At 42.4% G+C, this 13,210-nt stretch overlaps 1 non-coding gene across 1 annotated transcript; it reads left to right on the top strand.

The window, feature by feature from the left end:
• Positions 1 to 12,679: 12,679 nt before the first annotated feature.
• Positions 12,680 to 12,810, top strand: LOC129691437 (small nucleolar RNA SNORA17). The gene has a single exon (XR_008722464.1). It is a non-coding gene; the product is annotated as a small nucleolar RNA SNORA17 (small nucleolar RNA).
• Positions 12,811 to 13,210: the final 400 nt, after the last annotated feature.

Genomic DNA, 13,210 nt, shown 5'->3' with positions numbered 1-13,210 from the left:
ACTCCCATAGGCAGCTGTGCTATAGCTCCAAACTCAGCTGCTTTCCAACGACGCCATGTCTTATGGCAGGAAGCCTTGGAATTAAACATGTAGCTGACATTCCCATGTAACTTTGATGGGTCGAAGTAGCTGTCTACCTCTGTTCTACAAATCTAAAGACTGTGTTGATTATCTATAACCCAAAGGCAATGTAAATACCTTCCCTTTGGTATGTAAATATAATTTGAAAGAGGAGACTATTGTTATTCTCCCTGAAAACTAATTTCTTTTGTGCGCATGCGTGAGCGTTCATGCGTGTAGTATATATACATTTGTATGCACATGTGTATGCGGTTGCTTACTATGGCACACATGAAGAGAGGACAGAAGTTGATGTTGGGTGGTTCTCTTCATCATTCTCCTCCTTATTCTTTGAGACAGAATCTCTCACTGAGAGTAGAGCTCTCTGGTTTGCAAGCACTCCACTAGCCTATTTTCCCAGTTCTGGGGTTAAAGACACAGGTCCTACCTCTGTTAGGGGTACTGAAGACACAAACCTGGGTCCAAGTGTTTGTGTAGCAAGCACTTTACACGGGAAACTTATCCCTTTCCTTGGAACAGTAATAAAATAGCACCATCTTACTAAACGGAAATAATCAAAGGCATAAACAAGGAATTTAGAGCAACTTAGTGCTGCCTGTCAAAGGTCATGCTTTAATACTTACTGTGCCATTAATATAAAATGTATGCACACACTTTTAAAATGTAAAGATCACTATAAGTTACTTCTATTTTCACCATTTTAACTGTTCCACAAAACCCTAGATCTCACACCTGCTTTGTATCACAATCTTGGTCTTTAAGGCAATTTATACAAACACCTGACCTGGAGACTTGATTGTGTTGTACTTTGATGAGCTTTACATTCTGTATGAAAACCTTCTCAGTCAGGCAGACCTCTCAGAGGAGGCCTCAGGGTGATTTTCCTGCAGATGCCCTGTTGGGAACTCATGTGCTGTCAAGAACAAACTCTCCTGGACCTGAAAGAACAGGAGAGAATGGAAGTGCTATGCGACATCACCAAGAGCATGCAGGGAATATTATCTAAAATCAAAAAAAAAAAAAAAAATGGGGTAGGGAGTGGGCAAGAGGTGGAAGAACAGTTTCCCACCAAACCTAGACCACACATTTGTGTGTGTGTGTGTGTGTCTATACACACGTAAAGCTATTTTTATGACCTCTGAGTTCATCACACTGTTTTTAACGGTGAAATAAAAATCTACAATGTTAACCTTTCTCATTTCAGCAAATGTTCTTATGTTTTTATTGGAATCTCTACACTACACAAACAGTTTCAAGTACTCAAATAACTTATTGTGTAGACAATACACACCAGGAAGGGAAAAACTCTCAGATACTTACCAGCTTGTCTTCTTGGCATAAAGAGAGCTTGTACATTTATTTGCATAAGTGCTTTAAGCGAGGGCACCCCCTCAGGCCACCCACAAAACCTTTGTTTCACTGCTATGGCACTCGCTGTAAGAACTCAGAAAGACACACTTAATCTCATTGGCGATGTGTAATTAGAGACAAGTATGATTCTTTCTTCATATTTCAAAATGATAAGACCCTATTTTGTATTTTATTGAGACATAAATCCTTTTGTAACGCAATAAACCTCCCATAAAGTTTTGTTTTTATTTGGTCGTTGAAAATAAAGTGGAAATATTTTCCATTTCTCTACCTTTTAAGATTGTTAGTCCTAAAAACCTATCCATAAATTTGCTGATTTGCACAGAAAATTTCACAGAGGCCTAGAACAGTGGTTCTCAAACTCTGGGTCACAATCTCTTTGGCAAACTTCTTACCTCCAAACTATATTTATGTTATAAATATAACAGGGGTAAAATAATAGTTAAGAAGTAGCAATGAAATAATTTTATCGGGGGAGGGTCACCACAACATGAGGAACTGCATGAAAGGGTCGCAGGTAGCATTGTAAAGGTTGAGAACCACTGACCTAGAAGGATAGTTTTATTTTGTTCTGTTCTGGAACAGTTCTTACTCCGTACACTAAAATACACATTTTTAGTGGTCACAGGTTGTGGTTGCAGTCAACCAGATAAATGCCTTTCTACGCACCTGATGCCTGGTCTAGCACATGAGACTACTGATGACCTAGCAGTGAAAGGGACAGAAACCACTCTTCACAATGCAAACTGCATAGCACTTTGCCTGCCTTTGAGATTTCTGAGTTATTGGAGCAAGCACTTTTCAGGGATAAAACTCTGTGACGTATGAAGACAAGGGTTCCTGAGTAATGCTTTAACGTGGACTTCAGTGGAGACTGTTGGATTTTGTTTTGTTTTCTGAGAAGACACTGGGACACAGCAGAGAGTTAAGCGTGGATTGTGATGTCACGACTGTTCTGTCTGCATCAGCCACTCTGCAGGCACTTACACAGATGAGTTGGACTATTTTAGCCACAACTCACCCATGGAAAGAACATTCTTTCCTCGTAGAATTATTGTAAAAAGTGAATGCGCTCACGTGTGTGTGATTCTTAGTTACATCCTACCGTCTCTCGGCTTGAGTCTGATAACACATTACATTAGCTGACACTTATTTAGGAAGCATCAGGACAAACCCACTAGAATCCCATTTGCAAAGGGATGGGCAGCCCAGAGGAGTGTTCCTCCTGAAAGAGAAAGTAGCTTGGAAAGATGCACTGGCGAGAAAACCATGGCTCCTGGGAGGGGTGAGGAAAGATGCCACCCCGCCCGGAAGTCATCTGTTCCACCATGTGGAATGCATGAGAACATTATCCAGTCAGAAAGTGGGGCGATGCTCCCCGGATAGTCCTCAAGCTGGCCCTTCACGTGGACAACTGTAGCACATGGAGGTGAATGACTCCTGTGAACACCGAGGGACGCAGCAGGTTCTGGCTAGGGAGCGGGCATGTTGTGGGCATTCTGGGACAGGGAGCTTGCAGTGTAGTCAGCAGCGACTCGTGGTACTGAGATCTATGTGACCCCAAGTGGGAAGGCCGGTTAAGCCACTGCCGTAACTAGTGACACCTTTGTGTGCCAGCCACACATAAGGAAACCCAAACACAAAAGCACTTTCCTATGTCGGATGACCAGCCAAGTCAGGTATTTCTTAAAGAAAGTCATTTTTTCACTCTCAAAAACTAAAAACTTCTGTGAAATAGGATGTGAAATTCAAATGATGTCGTCACATTCGGTTTTTTTAACTTTTCTCAAACATAAAAAAAAAGGATGTGAAAAAAAACTTCTCCAAAACACATGCTCAACATACCACGAGGATTTTTTTAAGAGCAGAAATACTTCCTCTCCTCGCTGAGTCGCTCAGCCTGACACAGGCCTGCCATGATATGTAAGCGCAGCTTTAACTTTTAAAGCTGAATGAACATACAGGCACATGTCCAAGAATCTTAGAGGCAAATCTGAAGACGGCTTCTCGACTGTTTGCTTTCCGGCTTTGTTTTCTTCTTCTGTGGCAGCGTGGTAGGAGTTCCCGGACTCCAACAATTCCTGCTCTTTCCACGTAACCAGTTCTGACCTTGCACGGTTTAACATTATCTGTAACGTGTTGCAGGACGAAACTAGACAATCAGCACGTCCCACCAAGCATAGCGCCTCTGGCACTGAGCTTGGGGTTGACAGTTTTCCATCCTCTGGGTTCCCTGTCCCCACACCTTCCAAATGCACTTTTCCATCCCCAGCATCCAAGGGCAGCGTGACAAGAAAAGGCAGTGTGGCAAGATAGTTGATGGATCACCGTCTGGGTCTTCACCCTGTTCTAGCAAGTAATTCTCTCGGGCCTCTGTTTTGGGGCCCATGAAATGGGGTTGACGTCACCCCCCATAGAGAGTTCCATGGAGGTTAAATGGGGTAAGTACCAGGGTGCTCAAAGGAGCGCGACCGTGAGCACGCAGTCACGGTTCTCTCCGTGGGAACTTTCTGTCACCCCTGTATCCGCAGGACGCAGAGCAGCACCTGGAATAAGTAAGTACAAAGCAAATATTTGTAAGGAATGATTCAGCGCAGAAGTATGCTGTCTCCCTTTGCTTGACCCACACGATCCCTTTACACCCTGCGGGACCTGTGTGGGTGTGCACGGGGCGAGTGTTTAGAGAGTGTGCCCTCAATGGAAATCAAGAAACTTCCCCCGGCTTCTCGTAACCCACACTGTATTTTCCACGATCCGTTATCACATGCCTTCGCAGCGAAAACAACCTGCCCCATCTTGTACAAGGCACGTATCTAGGTTAGATGCTTTGACGTTTGTCTGTGTGCCAGCATGGCGCTCGTGCGGCCTCGGTCCCGGCTGCTGGGAGTGCAGCGTTGCTCCGGCAGCCCTGCGCCAAGATGCAAGCACTGGTCCTCGGAGTAGGACACTTTCCCCTGTTCTTGTGAGTAAATCTTCGCACCAGAATGATTTCTCTTTGACGGACGCTTCTAAATACTTTCCTTTCCCCTCACGATACTGTAGCTGCAGAGTTAGGATAAGTCTCCTGGGATGTGGCGCATGTTCTGATGGCTCTTTGGCTGCCTGAAGGGCGTTGGGATGGAGTGTACAACTCACAACAGCAGGTTATGCGCTGGGTAGCCCAGGCTCAGCGTGACCAGCCTGCTGTGAAAGCAAACATAGATTCATCACAGTATCCCCACGTTGCTCTCCACAGTGTCACATGAAGCTCTGTGAAGCTCTGCAAGACCAGACATACTGATTCCCTCCTGTGTTCTCATATGCAAATCTCGGCATGTAATCCCAAGCCAGTAACCCCAACACTCCTCAGTGCTCTGTGATTTGAGAAGAGAGGACTACGAAGGTCGTGACCTGTTTTGACTAAAACACACTAAAGGAAACCCCCCCACACACCCCTTCTCGGGCTCAGTGCCCTGCTTTGTTTTTCCTCTCTTCCTTTCTGATGAGCTAGCAAAATGCTCATCATGAGACGCGTCAGAAGATACTGGTGAAAACAGTCCAGCATCCAAGAAAGATGTTCTTGCCAAACAGGAATAGATGTGGAGTTTTGCATTTAACATTTTCTCCCACATCTCCCTGAAGCTAAACGTAGGAAGACAATTGCCTGTGGAAATAACTTCCTAGTTTTCGAACAGTTATTTTTTTGAATATTGAATGAGTTGCTCTCACTACTCTGACCCTAACATACCATATCTAAGGAGAACTCCTCAGGAGTATGTTGTTTAGGGGTGACAGAGACAGACAAGCCAGGCTGTCACGCTGTCACCAGGTGACATCAGCGAGAAGGTATCTTATCTATATATTTGGAAAACTCTCAACCTCGTCTCTGTAGAGAGGTGAATATTCAGAAAAACAATTTTGTGCCATATATTTGATCGCTTTTCCCCTTCCCTCGATTTCTCCCAGATTCTCCCCACCTCCTTACCCACCACGTTTTATGTCCACTTTGTCTCTTAATAATGAACAGAAACACACACACAAAAACACAAAAAAAAATGAAGTAAAAATAATCAAAAGACTAATAAATAAATAGTACAAAAAATGCACCCATGGAGCAAAATGAGACAGACTGTATGGAAGCTTCAATGACTGGGTTGGTACATATTTAGCTCTTCATTCGATAGTTTACATTGTGTGTAGGAGGACCCCTACTCTGCTGATCTTGCCCAACAGTAGACTCCCACATGGAGCTGATTATTAATAAATAATAGTCCCTGTGCTGGGATCCTTGTGGGCGTGGCTTAGCTCATCTTTCGAGGGAAGCCACCCTTTCTCCAGATTGTAGAAGACATTCTAGGAGGTTCGGTAGAGAATGTCTATCGTCCTTGAATGTTATTCACAACATCTGCTGTGGAGGGCTGATCCGTTCTTCACAGAGGAGAGAAAGTCTGACTTCTGATAAATTAGTTTAGAAAACAACGGTATTCTGAGTTGTGAGAAATTTTCCAACAAATCAGTAAAATAAAAATTAGAGCCAGGTGTGTCTTTAGAGCCCTTAGTGTCCGCACTAAGGAGACAGAGGCAGGCAGATCTGCATGAGTTTGAAGCCAGCCTAGTCTATATAGAGAGTTCCAAGCTAGCCCAGGTCTCATAATAAGACTTCATCTCAAAACAAAACAACACGAAAATGTCTTACTTTGAATCCTCCTAGAAGTACTTAACCAGCTAAAATTCTGCCTGTTAACCAAAATTAATCCTCAAGAGTAATATTTTGCTTATGTTTTGTAAAGTCCTGACCATATCCTAATGTTTATTTATGGACTCTTTTGGTGGGAGGGGAGTTGTTTGGTTTGGTTTGGTTTGGTTTGGTTTGGTTTGGTTTGGTTTGGTTTTCGACACAGAGCCTGGAAAACTGGTGTATAAGTACCTCAAATTCATGATCTCCTCCCAGCAGCCTCCTGATCTCCCGAGCACTAGAATGCTACCAAATTCAGTATCAGGACATAAAGTCATTTATTGGTTGGTCAACTTAATGATTGGTTTGTTAAATGATTTCTGGCATTTATTCCTAGACTTACCCAACCTGAAGTTTCTTCACTGGAAATCTTTTTTTTTTTTTTTCTTGTCACCAAATTCATTATCAGCCAAAATCAGACTTAACTGAATCACTGGTTTGTCTCATTGAAACCATCTCTAAAATTGTCTCTCTCTTTGGCTGATTAAAACTAGATTGGTGATTAGAGGCACAGTTACTTCATGGAATGTATGTTGCTTTTTAATTTTTGTTTATAATTATTTTCCTTAATAAGTTTAACAAAGTCCATGAGGAACTTTAATGTAATTTGGCCATGAACTGAATCATTGCTATTTGTTTTTCTTAACCTTCACCTGGTATAAATTTGAAAGAATAAAGATTACTAAGTAATGTTATAAAGAATCATTTTAAATTTAAATTTATTTTTAATTGATGACAAAAAAAGATTTATATTTTGGGCTGGAGAGAGAGCTCAGTTAGCAAAGTTCTTGGTAAAGAAACATGAAGAATGGAATTCAATCCCCAGCATGACATAAAAAGCTGGGCGTGGCAACACACATGTGTAACATCAGAACTGGGGAAGCAGAGGCAGTTGGGTCCCCGAAGCTTGCTGGGAAGTAGCCTACCTTAATCATCAAGTCTTGGGTACCTGGCAGAGATCTCATCTCAAATGACAAGACGGATGGCTGCTAGGAAACAGCACCCATGGTTGACCTCTAATCTACACTCACAAGCACACACACATACACACATGCATGCACACCAATTATATATTAATAGTGCATTTTAAATAACTGTGCTACATCTATTAAATACTATTAGAGTCAATAAGCACATAGGCTACATATTATTTGACTCAGAGTAAGCATGTCTAACCCCTCAAAGTCAGCATTTTCAAATTCTTTCTCCTACCTTTTCAAAATATGCAATTCAATTTCTAGCTATTGTCTACAGACAGACTACTGTGTGATAGATGCTGGGACTTCTTGCTCCCATCTAACTATAATTTGGCACTCACGGAGCAACCTTTCTCCCTATTTTATTCTTTTCACAATCTCCGCTGTCAACCACTCATTTCTCAACTTGGTTTGTTTTGTTTTTCAGTTTTTTTCTGCCTTATACGAGACCTCAAGGATATCACTTTCTAGGCATCCTCTGTCTCACTTAGCACAATAATCTCTGGTTCGTCCATGCTGTCACAAATACGGACTTCACCGTTTTAGAACGGAAAACTTACCTTGGCTATGATGACCTAGGCTGCAGCAAACATGGGAGATGGTTGTTTCCACCGCAGTGGTTTTTTATCTTTTAGAGAGATCCCCAGCACCGAAACAGCTAGGTCCTCTGGTCATCCTGTCGAAGCTACTGAGGAACCTCCACACTGTTTCCCATAACGGCTGCTCTGATTCCCACACTCAGCCTAAGTGTGCGAGTGCCTGCCTCACACAGTATCTCAACCTAACTTGAAACTCCTTTGTGCCTTATTCTGCCATAACTGGCCTTGAGAATGCATTCACTGTTTACTGGGAAAAAAAAAAAAAAAAAAAAGAAAACAAAACAACAATAACAAAAGAAAAAAAAAAAAAAACACTTCGTTTCTCAGGACTTGCTCTGGCTTTCCAAACCCTCTGGGAACTGTGACTGCTCACCCTCTCACAAGCTCCATAAAAGTTGTTAGTATCCCCACATAAACATGAGTGTTTATCTTATAGCTAATTTGTGGGGCCATGTGGTCCAGCCTCTTCCTGGGAGTCGGGCTAAACCTCTGCAAAGTTAACCTTCTGCCCTTGGTGCTCCAATGCTAAAGTTGGCAATGAGCCTGACCTCAGCCAGTGCGGGACCAGTAAGGGCAGGAACCAGATAATAAATTGAGAGCTCAGAATATTACCTGGAGCACATGAAGTGCTTAATAAGTGCTAATTGATACTTTGGGTGAAAGCTGCATAGATAATACAATAACAGCTGTAGTAGTCAATGTGCTACTGAAAATTGCTTCTCTCTCCATCCCACTGGGAAATTAATGGCTGGAGCAGCAAGGCAAGGCTTCAGAGATTGAAGGTAGTGTAGCGCAGAACTGCGCAGAGATAACAGAAGTTGCTAGAAATGGCCTGTAACATCGGACAGCAAACACACACATTCCAGGAGGCAGGAAACTATCACCTCCTCTGAAGACCTGAGTGATTTGGGCAGGATCTTGCTGACAGCATGTGGCAAGCTGGTAGTATGCATGTTTCAACTAAAAATAATGAAGGGGGCACTCACCAGCTTCCTGCTCTCTCTAAAGCCAGTCGCCATCTTGGTTATGCCTTCCTTGAAAACTCTGTGCTCATGTACAGCTTCCTCATTTAACTAAGGTCAGGCAAAGCAGCTTTCTATCTCCTAGAAATCTCACTCTTAAGATGTGCTTCATTGTACTCACCCTCTCATATGCTAAAGACATAAATAACTGATTCTTCAAATGCCTGGCTTTTCCAACTAGACTGTAAACCATTACACAACGACAACAACAAAACCTATCCAAAGAAAACCAGGTCTGTTCCCAAGATCTCCAGGCTACCCGATATCATTTGAGAGATTCTGGCTCATATCTGACTATGACTAAAACAGAACAGAAACACACCTCTAGTTATTAGAACTAAGAAATAAAATTTAGCCTGTGAATCTAACAGGTAAAGAACTCACTGCTTATAAAAGGCAAAGGGCTTTAGCTGAGAGCATTGTGCAGCATAGGTCATAACCTCCATTACAATACCTTCTCCTGGATAAACTGCTATTCATAATGTGATCTCATTGGAACTCCTCAGGAAAAAAAAATGCATGGGTAAGATAAATAATCTACAGTTATGTTTTCATCATGAAAAAGAAACACAAGGTAACAACTGGGAAAGCTGTTCTTAGCTTCTTAAATTGTATTTGTGTCCGATGTTTTGTCTACACATATATTGACGCATCATCTGCATATCAGGTACCTGGGGAGGACTGGATCCCCTAGAACTGGAGTTACAAACAGATGTGAACCACCATGTGGGTGCCAAGACTCCAAGGTCATCTGGAGAAGTAGCAGTGCTCTTAATGCCTTAGCCATCTCTCCTGCCCCAGGAACTCTGTTTTTTGTTTGCTTTTTTTTGGGGGGGGGGTTGTTTTATTCCACTTTGACTTTGTTCTGCTATAGATTAGTCTGGCCTCAAACTCACTAGTGCAGCCCAAACCGGCCTCGACTCTCCATCTCCCTGCCTTAGCCTCCTGGATTAGAGAGATATATAATAAGACATTTAGATATAAACATAGCAAACAAAGCCTTGAACGCAGAGTTCAGAGAGTGATGGTGACAGGAAAAGGACCATGGGATAAAAGCCTAAGAACTCAATACCAACGGTTACACTGGGGAGGGGCCACAGAGGCACGGTAAAGAGAGAAGTAGAGAGGGAGGGAGGAACTGGGGAATCTATGCCACTGTGCACAGGAAACACTGTGCACTGTGCACTGTGAAGAGGCAGCTTCAGAATGTGCGGGAGACTCAGCAGAAGGAAGACTGAACAGTGTACATCTGCAACGAGTCCAGATCAAGATCTGGAAATTCATTTTTTTAAGACTCTACCCTTCTAAAGAGACTACTTTTGAAGAAAAAAGTTATGTCAAAGTGTTCTGTGCTTCTCACTGCAAAAAAATGAATTAATAAGAATCATCGGCAACCTAAGTAGTTCAAGCTTCAGGAGCATTTTAAGAGTATTTCATCACAGCCAGGCTAAAATCTTATTTTTAGAAACCAGTTGATGCATATGAAATAAAGGCAAATACACTAACTTGTTAATCATATCTCTGGCAGTTATGAGTATACACGATCAGCATTTTCTCCTTTATGCTGTCTGTGCTTTCTAAATTTTTCTATAATGAACACACCTAATTTTACAAAGGGAAACATTATTTACACATTTATTTTTTTTCAAAAATTGCTTTGAGGATACATCTTTGCTGACCAGGCACACTAGGTTTTCATCAGGTTTTTTATTACTATTTTTTTTTTCTGGCAGAGTAAAAACAGAAGTCAAAACATCACTGCAAATTTGTGCAGATCTGTTGAGCACATGGTGGTCTGTAAAGCAGCTGAAGTATTTCAGATGCCAAAGTAAGTTAAAGATAGAAAAAATATCCCATGCTTTAAACTCTACTGCTACCCTGTTTATGGTTAGCAGCCCAGCAGACATGGAAACTCTTGGTGTTCGATAAATTATAGAAAAGTCGTGTTTCAAGATAAATTAAAAGTACAACAGAGGAAAGGAGGGAAATCCATGAGATGTGATTGTGAAAAGCAGATCATTTCTTTAAGATAAGTAATTTCAGAAGGTACTAAAAAGCCAAAACAAAAGACAGGTTTTTACTTTTTGGCTTTTGTTTATGTTTGTTCCATGATGCTAGAGTCAGGGAGAGGAGTCATTAGGTCCCTCAGATTCATGCTTAAGTGTCTCAGGTTGTCGAAAAAGCAAATGACCACTGCAGTGTGATGTCAGAATACCTTCCCCAATCCATTTTGCCTGGAACTGAAAAGACAAAAGACTTAGAGCCAAACGAGCCTTGAGAACATGTAATTCCACCATCCAAGTATTTTTATTTCTGGTCAAGAGAAGGCACCAAGGGATGCAGCTGCTAGTAGTTACCCCAAATTAGTGTGTAAGACCAAAGAAGGGAAGTTATCATCTGGCCCAAGGACTGAGCCTCTCAAAGGAGAGCATAGGGGATGAGTCAGTTACCCCTTACTGGGAAGCATTCCTGACCACCTCCCAAATAACAAACACATCTCTTGACATGTCTGAAGCTTTTTGAGACATCATCAACTCAAAACATCTTTATACTTGATACACATTAGCATTCCATAGAACAGCAGAGTACAAATACTGTAATGAAGAATAGTCATGGGTCAAAACGGAAGTGTGTATTTCATGGATCTATAGCCAGGACAGACCTAGCTGTCTGTGCACCAAATATGCTTAAGGGTTGCTACTCTGCTTTTAATAAGAATGACTTTTTATGTTCCATGTGGTCATAGAATACAAAAGGTAAATTTACGGTTACTTTCCTTTCACAAAGATGAACATTGTTACATAACAAGGGAAAAGAAGAGACATCATGGGATGCGTGTATATGCACATAAACAAACACACATACAAAGCAATCTTTAAAAATTTTTAAAGGAAAATAAAAATTCAACGTCAAAATAAGCAATAGCATAATTTTGTAATAACAATTCCCAAATGATTATGGCAACTACCTTTAGAATATATTTTTGTGCTTATTTTCATATCTTAAAATTTTACTGTAGTATGGTCCGTGTTACTGCAAGAGAATGTTTTAGATGTCCATGGCCTGAGGCCATGTTGATGTACTTGGTTCATGCTGCCACCAAGGGCCATGTTGATGTTCATGGTCTGTGTTACTGCAAAGGACATGCTGATGTCCCTGGACGCCATGTTGATGTTCTTGGTCTGTGCTGCTGCCACTGGAGACTATGCTGAGGTCTGTGTTTTTTGCTGCTGCTGGAAGTCCATGATCCATGCTGCTGCCGGCTCTTAAGGGCAAGGAAGCTGCTTCTGCAGTGGTGTTGATGCCTGCACATTCATAACTGAGAATGAGAGGCTTCTGTGTCAACCTCTTACCACCACCACACCTGTGCAAAAGGAAAAGAAAAACAGAAATAGTCCAGACAGGAAGTTACTGAAGAGAGTCCTTAAAAATTGTGATAAAGATGCTGAAATGTAGGTGTTCACAGTCGATGGCTTCTGGTGAGGATTAGAGAAGAACTCAGTTATCTTTAAGGGGCCACCAACTGGCAGTTTGACCATCTCCAATGAGTACTTGGCCAACACAAATTTGACTTGGTATATTTGGGGGGAGAGGGGGCTGAAAGGGCAAAAGGGTGGGAGGGTGGACCTAGGAGGAATGGGAAGCAAGCATGATTGGGGTGCATTATGTACAATTCCAAAATAATCAATAAAATATTATGTTGGAAAATTTTGCTTTTAATTAGTCATATTGTTTTATAAGAAGAACGTTTGCTAAATCAAACAGATCCTATCTCTCCACAACTCCTATTTTCCACGACAATTTCCCAGCAAGACTCTTTGTCTTTGTCATACAGTGCAAAGTTTAATTTTTCCCAGCAACTCCTCATTTTTCATTTTATGTCCTGAAGAGAACTACCTTAAACTGTGATCTTCTCCTGCCCGTGGAGCGTTGCAGGTGTGGCTGCTGTGTCACGTGTGCATCAGCAGGAGGCAGAGAGGAGAGAGGTGGTGTCCACACTCAGGGTCCTGGCCTACCAACATCTGAAGAAATAGCAGCCTAGCACTCCCTGAAGAAAGCAAGCCTGAGATGACCACCAGTCAGGCACCAGAGCTCTGGACAGGAAGCGAGTCTGACACAACTACCAGCCTGGTGCTAGGCAGGCCTGAACGTGCTCCCAGGACCAGGACTCGGAGGCCGGATGTACCCTGCCTGGGAACAAGGATCCTGGTTTGGAGTGAGCTCGAGACGGACGATGCTCACAAAGGACCAGCCTAGCTGTCCAGGCCAGGAGCGAGTCTGAGACAATGACCAGACCAGCACCCTGAGGCCTGGATAGGAGCGAGCCATAGAGGAGCACCACTCTAGTGCTGAGCAGGCCTGGGGGTTCAGAGCATGCACAAGACCATCCCTGGTGGGTACCATAATGCACAAACAGCACATAGCACTCCTGAGACAACCCCAGAC

Source organism: Psammomys obesus, unplaced genomic scaffold, assembly GCF_907164565.1.
Source record: "Psammomys obesus unplaced genomic scaffold, mPsaObe1.curated_primary_1811, whole genome shotgun sequence".
Taxonomy (NCBI): Eukaryota; Metazoa; Chordata; class Mammalia; order Rodentia; family Muridae; genus Psammomys; species Psammomys obesus.
Note: the sequence above shows the minus strand (reverse complement) of the source record. Positions and strands in the feature narration are given on the sequence as shown.